Below are 13,019 nucleotides of genomic sequence, written 5' to 3' on the forward strand. Positions count from 1 at the left end.
GAACTTCTCAAGCTGAGCAGAGACCTAAATCCAGGTTTCCCATTTCTTGGGTGTGTGCCCTAGAGATATGTCTATCCTGTCCAAAGTGGCACCTCCTTCCCCACCCATTTCCCCCAGAGAAATGAGTAATGGACTTGTCTTCTTCAATGCTTGAGTTAGATGTCTAAGCCCTGGGCTTCGGAATTTTCCTTCTACATGGTTTATTTTTGGCATGGTAGTGGCTGAATTTGGGTCTGGTTTTTCAAAGCAATGTAAAAGCCACCAAGCAACATCCATGCTATTAAATCAACCACTACCACTGGCATGCAAATATCTATATGCTCCCTGGTACATTTTTGATGTAGGTCAACTAGCGCTCTCCTAAACACCTCTTCAGCAGTCTATGGTCAGTAGGGGTCAAAGAACAGTCCCCACGTCTGGTATGGATTGGACCATATCATTTGGGCAAGTAAGGAGGTGCAAAGTTGGATCTGTGGTGACCAAGTTGCTGTTAGACATCAGCCACCTTGTTTTGGAGGACTGTGAGTTTGCCAGCATAAGTTTAGGTTGTCCTATACTAGTTAACCTCCAAGTCAAAGTACATCTATGTGTATTTAATGTATAATATAGACATACCTTTTCTAAGCTTCTGTCAAAAAGGTAGATTCTCCAAATCCCATCTAATCCTGGTGGTGCCAAGGTCCCACAAACCCTTGAACTACGGCTGCTAAAGCATTCAGAAAGCACTGCAAAATACACAGACTGAGCACAACGTCATCTTTTAAGTGAAAATGCACATAATCTCTCACAGAGCAGCATTAGCAGAAACTGTAACAATGCCAGTTTTATTGTCCAGCACTAAACTACTCAACAAAATACAGAAAACCTCTCTTCAGATCCCTCTCTGCTTATTTAGGGCAGAAGCTGGGGTCCCTATCTCTCACAGGGTGACCCTGTGTCTCCTAAGAGACTTTTCTCATTATCTGCTTGTTCCTCCCAGGTACAACAATTAAGAATCATAGAATCACAGAATCACAGAACAATAACAATAACAATTAGGCGCTCATTAAGGCAGGGACTACATCCCAACCCACCACATGAACTCTTTAGTTGCTGGAATATAAAAGCAATCACAAATTTTCTCTCTCTGGCCTATTTGGTGGTCATCCCTTCCAGGTGATTTCCCTTTAATAGGTGAAATCTTGCCTATTTGGGGAGGAGAGGGGGAGTTTGATATGTTTTATTTTTGTTGTTGTTGTTTTTCCAGATGTGTAAGTTTGACTAAGTAAAAGATAATCTGCAAATCTAGGGTTGGGACTCAAACTGCAGCAGCTGCTTAAGAGAAAGGTTATTTGGATACCAAGAGTGAAGAGTCTGGCTGGTTCGGGAAGACTAAAGACTGAAAACTGATAAAATTGCTGATAAGAAATAGATAGGGAAAATAAGAACAGGGGACAAGAGAATTATTTAAGGTAAAGAGCAGCAAAGTTGCCATGAGTAAAGGCAGTTGGGAAAGCAGAAGAGTGTTCCTGAATTGGAGAGGAGAAAAATCCAGTAACTCACTTCATGTCTTAATTTTCCCATCCATATAAAGGACATTCTTCCTTAAAGCCCGTTTTTACCCACTGGAGCTAACAAAAATATCACCTCCATCAGCCCTGGTCAGTATAGGACTATCACACAGGTTTCCTTTTGCCGAGTTTTCACTTCTTTTATATGAAGATTTTGTTCAGGTAAAATCTGAATCTGTTTACTCAGCTTTAGTCACAGCAGCTGAGCTTTGAGGACATAGGAGGGGTCTAGAAACCTCAAAAACAAGAAGAAAAAGGTCATTCCTCACCTGCAGATCAAATTTGCAGCGCAAAAGAAGTGTCCCGGTTGTGCAGTGCTCTGGATGTACTTCTAAATGGAAAATCCGAGGTGGGAATAAATCTCTGCCTGGTGGGACACAAAATGTTTCAAGTTTAAAGGTTGTGCTCACAGCTACATGGTCTGTTAACCTCCTCCAAAGAGATCAGAGAACTATGTCTGTCTGCTTTAACTGGCTTAGAATATAAGTGAAGCTGCTTTGCCTTGTATTTTTCTTTTCATAGTCCAGGAATTACATTGATTCTTTGTAATAAAAATGTTTAGACACAGGCAAAAAAGTGTTTATTTCAATGACCTTTTCCAACTTTCCAGTAGGAAAATTCAGACCAAAAAAGCCTCAATTGCAATTACTCTTTTCATTTGCTCTGTTTCTTTGGTTTTTTAATTAAAAGCATCAATTTTGGTGGTGTTTCCAAGAAGACGTTGTTACAAGGTTTTGTTCCCTGAAATGAATGAATAAAGGAATCGTAATCAGACTGTTGGAACTCAAAGACTGCCAAAATGTCCCACATCTGGCACAATTAGGCTTTTATTTGTTAACCGCTTGTAATTTCCTTAAGACCCAGAAAGACACCACGGGGCAGACTGATGCCAGCCAAAACCAGCAAAATCAAATGGTGTTTAATGAATTGCTGTTCTAGGCCAGCAAATTTCAAGATTTTGATGAGAACTGTGGGGGAAAAGCATTGAGAAAACATTGTCCACCTCTGCTGGTGGATGTGGAATGATTCTTCTTCCTATTGACTATACTGGCTCATGTCGGTGCACAGAAATGCAAAACAGAATCCAGATTTATTTGAATATCCTTGTGTCCTTCTGCCTTGGTTTTCATCTTCATCTCCATTCAGAGCTTCAGTTTGATCATAAATTCCACATCACAAGCTGCCCTTTAATGAATCTTTCTGTGAATACATCACTTTCAGTCTTCCTGTGTCATCTGCTCTTGCTGTTCTACCAACACGCAGAGAGAATTCAAGTTTCCTAACACAATTGGTCATTTCAAGTGTTCTAGTTCCAATTTCCCATTTCAGACAGGTTGTTCCCTAAAACCATTGGATACTGGGAAGCTTTATTATAAGACTGACTTGTATCTCTTGTGCATTTAATGCTGCTGATGGTATTGGAGCTGCACCCTCTTGCATAAGAAGAATTTACCCACGTGGCTGTCAATGAATATGATGCTATTTTGCCCACTGAGGGTGTAGCACATGACCATAAATGGATGCAAATTCTTCTGGATCTTGCAGAATACAAACACCGGGGAATGTGTTAAGCTGTTTCAGAGATTAATCAAAGTGAGGAGAGGAGACACACACCCAATCCCTAGCCCCAAGTGGTAATTCTTAATTATCTTCTGTTTGGATTTGCAAATCCAGATAAAAAAAAACGCGCAGGAATATTGCAAGGGGCAAAACTATACAGTTTGAGGAGCACTGCCAGGAATTCCTTCCTTCAGAAGCCAGTTGTGAATGTAAACCACTGGCAGAAAGCTCATTTCTAGCAATAACAGCTATGTCATGTTTCCTGGAACATAGGCAATGTGGAGTATCATAGGAAAAGGAAAATAAACACCGGTTCACTTTCTGAATCACCAGTCATAAATTCTCACTGAGGGAAAAAAATCCCACCACACACACACCCACACACACACCCTCAAAGAAAGTTAATACAGCACCAGAAGGGGGTTTCTGACCCCCTCAACTGATGCGTCAAGTGGAGCTAATCTCCCCTTTTTCCAAGCTGGGATAAACCTATAGCACTGAGTGGTGCAAATGAAACAAGGACAAATCACATCCTCCTACACTTTCTGAAGTGGGACATGTTGTAAAGCCAGTCATTCCATCTGTATTCTCTGGTTTTTAAAGTCAGATTTTGCCACTTTACTGGGTCCTTTTTCCTTTTTTTTCTCCCCCCCCCCCCCCCGCCCTTTTTTTTTTCATGTTGTTTGCTTTGGAAGAGAAATGGCAAATCACACTAAGTCCAATGATGGTGCCTCCCTTGGTGGCCAAAATTTCATTTAACATCTTTAAAAAGTATTAGGGATTGATCCTGAGCTGGTGAAAATACAGATAGTGCAGCAGAAACTATGCTGATCTATGTTATCAAAGCCTTTAAATACACAAGGACCAGTTTGCATCTCCCACCACCTGCAAAAACTGGGGGTATCACCTATTTGTCTGGCCATGTAGCTTGCTGGTACCAAGAGAGTTGGGACTTAGACATCCATCTCGCGCTCTGCACTAGAAATAGTCCTGGATGTCTGTCTCATCAAGCCATTTCAGGTGTGGAAGTCCCCCATGGAGATTGCTGTCCTGGTGAACACAGGAAGGACTGCCAAGGATTATTGGAAACTTTGCTGAAGCAGCACAAGGACCATTCTGGTTCCCCAGTTTGGCCATGGTTTCATTCTGCCCAAGTCCGAGCAAACCACACAGTGTAAACCTGGGCAATTCCATAGTGAATTAGACCTCCAAACTCTCACCTGGCTTACACTAAAAAAGAAAACAAAAAAAAACTCAGAATGAGGAATTCCCCAAAGAAAGTTCCACCTGGAGGGATTACTGGGAATATCACTGCAACATGAAGTTTGGCATCTTTATCCGGTACCTGCATAACTGAACCCCAGGAGTCCCGTTTGGAGCCCAGAGTTGACAAGATATGGTGATCTAGGGAGGCTCCACGCTGCTTTTGACATCTGACGCCCTCTGAAGCCGTTCCAGCAGGCTGAAGGAGTCACCGCAGCTGATCTGTATCTCTGCATCTCCTTCTTCAGGCAGCCCCGTCGGATGGCTCTCTGGAGAGATGGCGAAAGATCAGTATCTTCGTGCTTCAGAAGGACAAATTGTTAGCCCCGGTATGAGCAACAATAGAGGCTTTGAGGACATCGGTGACCAACTGCACTGAAGCATTCCTTACCACACACTTACCTTCATTATATCCCTGTTAATCACCCCTCTCTGCCTTTCAGCGGTGAAATGTTATCGCCCTTCAGCAAAGGCTTCAAACCAGAGCTGCGGAGGGATTGCTAACACCGACCTGCCCTTCTCGTCAACATGAAAGGCAGAAAGAGAGAAAGCCTGTTTGAGGCTGCATTACGCTGCTGGGAAAGGACAGTGGGCAGGGATTTTGGCTTTGTGAAATTGGGCAGCTCAGGCCAGATAAAACCCCTTCAAGAGCAGGCACAGGGCAAGTCAGATGTGTTGCCGCTCTTTGTCTCTTGCCCATTAGTGTTTCTCAGGCCTTTTGGTCTTTTTTTTTTCTTTGCTTTGCTGTTTATTGTGCTTGTTGCTTGGCAAATGCACAGGTGCGTTCTGCCCTGGAGTTTTGTCAACGTGGCCTCAGCAAAACGTTCCATCAAAACTGACTCCTAATGGGAAATTGGGCTTTTGGATTTTGGGTTTGGGACTTGTGAAATATCCCTACTTCCTGCACACACACAAAAAAACCCTGAACTAAAAATATGTATTTTAACCTCACTGTAAGAGTTAGATGCAAAATGGCATCATTTTGGTAAAGATGCACAACTGCAGTGCATCATGGGCTTTATTTTTCCTAATGCTTCTGTTTTCTAATTGGCAAGGGAGAGCACTCAAAAGCAGTCTCTCTGTGAGAGTGGCTGGGGAGAAGAGCCCAACCTGATTTAAGAAGCAGCTGAATAAATTCTGGAGCACGGTGGTTTGATGTGCACTATGTTTGTGTGACTTTTCAGCCCTGAGCTCTTGGGTTTTGTTCACCCTTCTGTAAACTGGCTACATCTGAGTACTACACATACACACTGTCACACATGAACTCCATTTGCAGGAACCTGTGATTCTTCCACGTCAACCTGTGTTCTGGGCCTTGATGATACGTCCAGTGACAATAAGGACAATACTTACCTACTCCTGCTCTGAGTGGTAGCTTGGACTAGAGATCACTTCCAAACAGCACATCCATCTTTCTGTGTCTGTGCTAAATAGAGTTTCTCAGCTGCAAAGGAAGCCCTGGGTGACTTACTAAGATGGAGACATTGACAGTAGCAGAGATAAATCCCCATTCCATACTTCAAGAACTTAAAATCACTAATTTATTGTTTGATCACTCAGTATTTTACCAAATCAACCACAATGTGACTGGTGTCAAGGCAAAATTGTTTTAAAATATCCCTACCCATTTTTACTTTTTCTCCTTCTCAGTGTACTGACCCCTGCTCCTTTTCTCTGCTAGCTGAGTTCTAAACCAGATCAACAACCAATGCAAACAAAACCCCAAAACCAAACCCAAAAACACTGCAACATGCTTTTTTGACATAAGCATAAGTGAGGCTGGTACATTTTAAAAATCGTCACTGGTGGGACAAATTACCATCTGCACATTCCTTTATAGCTACAAAGGGAGGTTAAATATGTAGGTTCTTCAAAACACACCTTTTAGTTAGTAAGATGAATCCTATAATAATTATTTTCAAGAAATTAACATGTTTTGGTGGCTGAATCACACCCAGGTCTTTTGAAGACAAAGATCCAGAACTCATACCTAATATTCTAGTTTGATTTTCTGTGCCAGTTAGGGGTGAAACTCTGGAGCCCAGCTGGAAGTGCACTAATCCATTTGCTGTGTGGGCCCAGCACCATACAAAAACACCCCAAAAAAGCTTGATTTTAAATTAAGCTTATAAATTAGTGCGAGACAGGGACTCCTTCCCACTGACTGTTTGCATGAGGCCATCCTGATTTGGGAGCTAAGAGTATTTACCAGTATGGACACAGCCTATCTCATCCCAGATGGTTTTAGTGCCAGAGAAGAGCCCTGTAAGTATCCAATTGGTAGATGTGCAATCAGCAGTACCCTCCCCCGGCCTACGTCACTATTATGAACTGGCACTAATTAAAAGTTCAGCCTCCAACCAGTATATCTGACAGATGCTCAATTTATTTTATTTTACTTTTTTTTCCATGCAAAATCCCAAGGCGTTGAACTCTCCCCTTGCTGATTTTCTTCGGGGGAACAGTCTAACATTTGAAGGCAACGAGACTATACATTAAGGAATGGGCTGTAAGCGAAACACGGTCAGCTCATGATTCACCCCGACAGACTCACCCTCCTCAGTTCTCACACTTCAGCGTTACAGAACAAGAGTCCCACTGTTTAGCATCCCCCCTAATTCTTTGGCTTCTCACTATTTATACTTCTCAGGATTTATTCCAAGGGTGGAGGTGGTGGTGTTGGGAGATGAAATTGCTCTGTGTTTCATGAACAGAAGTTTTCAATGGGTAATTTACTACTGTATAATTAAGCTTCAGATTTTGTTTTTACTTGGAAATGTTTTAAAAAGGAAGCCAACTATCTGGTCAGATTTGTGATGCGCAGTTGATGAGAAACAGAAACCCAAAACACTGATCAGAAATTCAGAAACGGTTCAATAGAAAGAGGTCTCGTATCCTCTGGAAGAAGGTGAGCAGAGGTTAATACTCCCAGTAAGCTTCCAGTATTGCCCCAGCGGATGTACACAGCTGTTGAGTGAGAGCTCCTGTTTTGAACAGCACTGGGCTGCCCGCTATAGGCAGGGAGTCTGTCTCTGGGAGTCCCTTCCTGCTGATGCAGAAGTGAAACGTAAGAGAGTGAGATTCATGATACAGTCATCTACAACGTAGCTGAACGAATCACCCCAGGCTCCCTTTGTGACCACAGGAGAGAAACAAGCTCCCTGAAGGAGTTCTCTCCCTGGATGTCCAGGGAGAAGGTCAATTGCCTTGTCCTGGACACCCTCTTAAGATAATCACATCCCAGGTACCATAGCCTGAAAGCCTGTAAGGTCAGTTCAGATGATGACAGATGGTTCATCCCATCTTCTGAGAGGTATTTGGTGGAGATACTTACCTTCTTGAGGCCTCATTCTCTATTAAACACATAGAAGGACTGGACAACTAGGGAAGTTGCCCAGGGAAGTTGTGGATGCCCCATCCCTGGAGGTGTTGAAGACCAGGTTGGATGGGGCTTTGAGAAACCTTGTCTAGTGGGAGGTGTCCCTGCCCATGGCAGGGGGGTTGGAACTGGATGGTCTTTAAGGTCCTTTCCAACCCGAACCATTCTATGATTCTATGAACTCCTTAGAGGAAACCTATTTAATTTGGCTGAAGTTAGGTGAGATGCGCCCTACACAGAAAGATGAAGCTGTTGATTCAGCAAGGCACTTCAGCTCATGACATTTTCCAGCTTGGAAGGAGTAACATAGCAGTCCTGTAAGTGCTTTATTCTGCCCTCCTTTCCCTCCCTACAGATCTTGCTGCTTAATTTTTAGGTCTACTGTAAAGCCAACATACTGAAAGGTGTAGTTCCTTACCGTGCCCCAATGAAATGACTAGAGAAAGCCTAACAGACCATGCTCTTTCTTATCTTCAGACCTTCCTGGAGCTTTCTCTTCTTTTGGTTTTGGCAGCACGTGAATGCCAGTTACACCCCTCCCATTCTATTTTGATGTTTAAGTCAGCCATTACCATGCATAACCTCTTGGTAATCCAATACAGCCATCTTTATCAGAATTTTATCTCCCATGTAGTATCTTTGCCGAAGAAAACATGAGTTTGAGTTTCATAATCCCTAGTTGCTATCCAGGAAGTTCTAGTCAAGTTTACGGGGATTTCTACTTTTAGATTTAGAGTCCTACTTTTACCACTCACTCTCTGCAAGAAAAAATACCACCTAGAAAGCAGGTTATTCCGTATTCCTCTCATACAGAGCTATCTACAGCTCTGTGAAAACTGTGGCACTTGTAAATATAGGACTTTGTGAATGCCAGGGAAAAAAAAAATCTCTAAGAAGCATAGACAAACACATACAAAGGTGAGTCCATGAGGGGTGGCGAACATAATAATATCAGCCAGTCCCTAATTCCTTCCTTTACAAAACATGAACCAGGAAGAAGATTCCTGTGATTCAACCTTTCCTAGCTTTTTACTGCTGATGGCTCTTAGAGACAGGTTGCTGGGCAATATGGGCCTCTGTTCTCCTGTATTTATTTCTGGACCATCACCTGACACTGACAAAAAAACATCACTAAACCACATCGCTAAACACTACATCTACCCACGTTTTAGATACCTCCAGGGATGGTGACTTAACCACTTCCTTAGGCAGCCTGTTCCAATGCTTAATAACCCTTTCAGTATAAATTTTTTTCCTAATATCCAAACTAAACCTCCCCTGGTGCAACTTGAAGCTGTTTTCTGAGATCCAGGCCTTACTGGGTGAGTTACTGTAGAGACAAAAAACATCTAACAGCTGCCACCATGTCTAAAAAGACAAATGGCATGAAAGAGAGCACAGCAAAGAGACCTGGGCAAGGTCAAAGAGCACTGAAGTGCTAAAGGAACAACAAGATCCATGTCCATCGGTCCCAGGTCAGTGTCTTGGCTGGGAACACCACTTCATGGGCTGAAAGAAGCCATTTGACCATAATAATGCCCAGTAGCACAGTGTCTGCTCCCAGGAGTTTGTTTTTCCAAATACGGCAAAGAGTCCGGTCTTCCCCTACAGTAACTTGGGCCCTTGCTAGGTACAAAAATAGCAAAGCAGGCCAGACAGCTAGTCGGCAAAACGCTCGTGTTCCTTACCCCATCGTGAAGGATGGGGCAGCCATTTGCTCGAAGTCGTCACCGCGAGGATCCTCTTTCCGAGGGTATGTCAGCGCGAGGTTTTCGAGAGGCTCTCCCAGGCCACATCTCTTTTCCTTTGGTATCTGGGGCTTGTTGATCCTGGCACACCACCTGGGAACAGGCAGGAGGCCAGCCTAACAGATTGGCATGTGTGCAGGCAGGGAAGGAAGCTGAGCATCTGGCTTTAAACACCGGGGCTCAGATTTCTCTCTGAGGGTGTTGACAGGAAAATGCATGCCGGCACTCCGCTGCTGCAAGGACTGCTAAGGGAGTAGGATGTCTCTGAGGGATTTGTTGAGACAATTTCACTTCTGAGGTCTTTCCTTCCTGCCTCCTGATCAAAAAAAAAGGGTCTGAAAGAGCAAGTTCATCTCTTGAGACCCCACAGACTGAGCAATGGTAGATGTCACCTCCACGAGCATTAGAGGAGCTCGGATCTGTCAAATGAATGCCACGAGCCTCAGCAAGTGTAATTCTGTGTAGCTGATCCCACTAAACTGGCTCTTATTGCTGGTGGACAACACCCCATTCCACAACCTCCCTTCAGACCTAAGGTCAACAACTGGCCACTAATGAAGAACCCACCTGCAGCATCCTCCCTCAAACAGGAGCAGGACAAAGGAAAAGAAAAAAATCCTAAGAAATAAACAATCAACTGAGATGAGGTAATGCATTCAACGTATCCCTCATTTCCTTGACACCTTGGACTGGATTTACCTTAGCACCTTTAGCCAACTAAAGCTGGGCAGACAGTTTAGGCCAGTCCTTTTGGCTCCCTTCACAGTCTAAGGGAACCAAAACGAGACGCCCAGAGTTTTGATGCATCTTGCCTTAATACTGATGAGGCAAATCATCTCCTGGAGACGCCTGTATCCTTCGGCTACAGAGAGCTCAGATTTACCTTGGCACTCTTAGACAACTGACCCTAAGCAAGATGAGCCCACTCCATTATTACAATTCCCTTTTTCCATGTCTTCATAAGTAATAACTTTCTTGCAGCTTTTGGCAGAATTCAGCTTTGTTAAACAGTCTGAGACCCCGAGACAAGAGACTTTAATGGCAACATATTATCTAGACATGGCTGGCGCAACAATTTTGCTCCTTACTACTCTAAAAGGCTTTCCAGAGCTGCTGAGGAATGACAGAAAGGTTATTTAATAGCAAGGGCTTGGCTTCTGTAGAGGCAGCTGTTTAAATGACATCAGTATTACAGTCACAAATTGAACCATTTGCTGCCCGTATCACCACGGAGAAAGAGAAATGGTGGTATCTCTTTTGACTTACTAAGAACAGATGAACACAGAAAATGTGGGGCTGAGGGGAAGGCCTTTCACTATTGCAAAAATTGTGGTGCCAGTTACTCTAACGGGTTGGTTTGTCCGAGTTCTGTGATGAGCTCTGTGATGAGAATGGGTCTGGTGAGAACCCAAGTAATAAAAGCTATTTGTACTGAGTTACTAACATTTTGGAGGGGAAAGGAAAATATGTTTATTTGTCTATGGAATTTTTTTTGCATAAAATTCCAATACTAAATGTTTTTCACTGGGAGAGAAGTTGATGGGAAAAAAAAATGCTAAAATAGTTTATCCTGTAAATATAAGTTTTTTAAATTTATAGTTGTCAAAAAATAAATAGAATTAAAGAATTCAATATTCTGGTGACATTTTTCAAGGAATAGAAAATTAAAATGCTTCACATTAAACAAAAATTAATGTCAACAAGCACTTCTTAATTCTACCAAAAATTGTCATCAAAACAAAGAATATTTTCCAACGTATTTTTCCTCCTTAATCTTATAGTGTCCTCACTATAAAACCATCTTTCCCCTGTGGAATGAACATAACACTCTCCCAGGCATTTGTTGGGCAATTTTGGACAGGTTTTCATCCACAAGCCCTTCCTCAGTTTCTCCATCCTTTGAGGGTTGCAATGCTCCCCTTCTCATGCAGCTGGGAAGTTTTATAGGCTCTTGAAGGTGGGAAGAACAACTAGACTCGATAGATCAAGGCTCCATGAGGACGTGCATCTACGTTATTTGGTGGCGAAAGCCGTGTATTAAACCCACACTTTATCAGCATCTAAACAAAGAGGCTGAACCAGACATCCCTGCAGTTACACAGGCAGGGACTCAAGGTAGAAACATGCCACTCATAGTTTAGGTACAAGACAGATTGTCCCCCAAAGAGGGCCTTCTCCTCAGCTTTCCACCAACCATCACTGGTTTCCATGCGATGTGATGGCCCAGAGAAGAAACCTACTTAATATGCTGAGGTGAGGGAAATGGCATGTAAATCAGAGCTGTCATCCCTTTCCTGACCCGCGCTGCAGCACATACTTCTGTCCGAAAGTATGTTTATACTGGAAAACAGATATATATCCGGATTGAAAATATATAAGTGAAATTGTAGGAAAGAGAGCCAACACTTCTTCACTTCAGACCCTGGTATCTGAATGATCCTAGGTTTTATACCTGGGATATAAATACCTATATATGTAAGTACAAATACACACACACACACGTACAGTCACAGATGTGAGAAGACGGCTGAGAACACTGAGAAGAGTCATTTAGATGTGGTGTTGGGGGATATGGTGTAGGGGAGAACTTTGTAGAGTAGGGCTGATGGTTGGACTTAATGATCCCAAGGGTCTTTTCCAACCTGAATGATTCTATGATTCTATAAGATGACTCTCCTGCTGCTAGTGCCAGTTTGGTTTCAGTCCTACACTTCAAATATCATGAACATCACGCAGATGCCCCTCCAGAGTATTCACCAAGGCAGAACCAGCTTGCAACCAGCAAATTTAATTCCCAGCACCCCATCATTGCCACACTGAGCTGAGCTCCTTCAAAGCCATCCAGATGTCCATACTCCAGGTGTCACTGCACTTCTGACGTCTGGCTCCAGGCAAAGCCACTTTGGTGTCCATGCTCTGTACCAGCACATCAACACTTTGGGTTATGACAGTTGTTATCCCAGGAGGACTCCCAGGTCATGGACCTAACTGGAGTTAAAGGAGAGTGTCTGCTATTTTCAGGTAGGGCCTAATACTGAATTTGCAGGCAGTGGGTCTCAGTCCCACGTACTTGGTCTCTGTGTTTGATAACAGGACGGGGCACCTAAATGTAGGCTTGTCATTGAACCACAGCTGGCTTGGATGCATGGATTGGCTCTAATGAACTTTAAGCTAGCTCCTGTGGGGCAAGTGCCAGGGCGTTAATGGATTGTTAGATGTAACGCTTACCAGCACTGGGTCTTCCAGGGGTCAGGTTGCTCCTGGAAGGTGGTCACAATGCTACTGCAGCCAGAAGGGTTTCAGCTGAGGGATGTTTGTCACCAAACAACACCTTGTGCTTCCTTTGCCCAGGTCAAGGTGTGCAACAGGGAGCGATACCTTTGAGCTAGGCTCCTTTGAAAGCAGGGCTTCATAAACAAGCATGTTCTCAGTGGTTTCCTATATCTGCTCAGTGGTTTTCCTGTATCTGGCAATGCCAGTCACCAAAAAAAAATTGAAATAAAAATTAAAAAAACCTGA

Source organism: Numenius arquata, chromosome 12, assembly GCF_964106895.1.
Source record: "Numenius arquata chromosome 12, bNumArq3.hap1.1, whole genome shotgun sequence".
Lineage (NCBI taxonomy): Eukaryota > Metazoa > Chordata > Aves > Charadriiformes > Scolopacidae > Numenius > Numenius arquata.